General features: G+C 43.5%; 1 protein-coding gene across 1 annotated transcript in view; it reads left to right on the plus strand.

Moving 5' to 3' along the window:
• LOC115239936 (shematrin-like protein 2) overlaps positions 1 to 1,650 on the plus strand; it is a 21,759-nt gene that overhangs the window by 16,999 nt on the left and 3,110 nt on the right. The gene's annotated exons all lie outside the window — the stretch shown is intronic.

Genomic DNA, 1,650 nt, shown 5'->3' on the forward strand with positions numbered 1-1,650 from the left:
TAATTTTATTAAATACTATTTATTATTGCGTAAAATTTATTACACACTGCGGAATATCCTTTAAAAGAAAATTTCTCGTGATTTCGACATCAATGATAGTCTGTATGTAAATCGCGATCGTTCTCCACGAGACACCCGTGCGCGATCCGTACCGGGGCGACACTCGCAACCAGCTAATTCCCGGCTAATTCTTCATCGAACAATTACCGAACGGATGACGGCGGCAGAGGCAACGCGGAGAAGACGAACTAGTCGTGACATGGAGGCCCGGCGCTCAGCACTACGTCATAACGGTCGAGCGGGCTTGCGCCGGCTCTGAGGATGACACGATGGACCATGGTTTAGCTTGTCCTTTGATGCATGATATTGCGGAGTCGGTGCCGCACGCTTCGGCAAACATGTCACGAGCAAGCCGAAACTGTTAGGATTCATAGTTATCTCGGACGATCGTGTGCCGTCCGAGGACACTCGCCCTATCGTCCACGCGCGACTATACTCTCTATAATTGTAATATGTATGCTCGCGAGATGCGTATGCGCTCATATACGTATGTATGTCCTGTGTATATGTGAGAACCCCGCGGCATCGCTCCACCCTTCCGAATTTCAGACTGTAATGTCGTTTCGTTATCTTCTAGGACCTAGGACATCGAATTCTGACCGTTGAAGGTTTTAAGGGATATGATTGTTAATTTATAATATATTTCCTATTAATTTTAATCGTAATATAATATAAATTTTCTTTATATATCGAGATATATTGACGATATTAGAGATATACGAGAAACGCTAACTTTATCGAGATGAAAGATGCGACCTCTCATTTTGGCATAATTTTAATGCGGAGGATAAATAGAGTTGCTCTATTTATGGATAATACGAAAGGGTACTTGCCGCTGCGTATCTCGTCGAATAAAAATTAATCTCGATGCGGCAATACGTCGCCCTACAATTCTTTCCGGGCGGTTTTCGAAACGTAAATCCAACTGATCCTCATAAATTCTCCGCAAGACACGGCGCGCCTCGCGCATAGATTCGCGCTCCTACGTTATACCTGCTGCACGGGGTGGGGCATTAATAACGGATGAAGCCCCGGACTGCGGCAACATCGTAATGTTTATCTCGTTGTTTATTCCGCGTGCGTACCACGGCCGCAACGTGGAAAACGCGGCATGTATATATCCCCGCGTACGGATTCTTAACGCGATCGCGGTTTTGATTTATAAAGACGCATCGCGAATTTATGCCCGACATTAATTTTGCATCGACTCCTCTCGAGAGGGGAACTTTCTTTTCGCTCCCCTTTTCGCTCGGCGACTCACGCGCCAAGAATATTGCGGACTGTAAGATGCGGAATATTCTCTCTTTTTTTTTTCTCATCCCATCCTCCCGATACTGCGGATATTTTTCAAATATCCTCGTCCTTTGTTTTCCTTTTAGTATCGTGCGGGACGTCTGTGCTTTTATTGGTCGAAGGATTACGCGCGAGCGCGATGATAAATTTATGTAGCAGCTTCGTACGCGTGTTGTTATGATCCGCACGTTTAATATAACATTCAACATAATTTACACTATGAAGAAGAAATTTATATTTAGTAATAAATATACTGGTAACATTTTGCGATTTTTTTTTTTTTTTTTTTTTTTTTTA

Source organism: Formica exsecta, unplaced genomic scaffold, assembly GCF_003651465.1.
Source record: "Formica exsecta isolate Colony F162 unplaced genomic scaffold, ASM365146v1 scaffold4, whole genome shotgun sequence".
Classification (NCBI taxonomy): Eukaryota; Metazoa; Arthropoda; class Insecta; order Hymenoptera; family Formicidae; genus Formica; species Formica exsecta.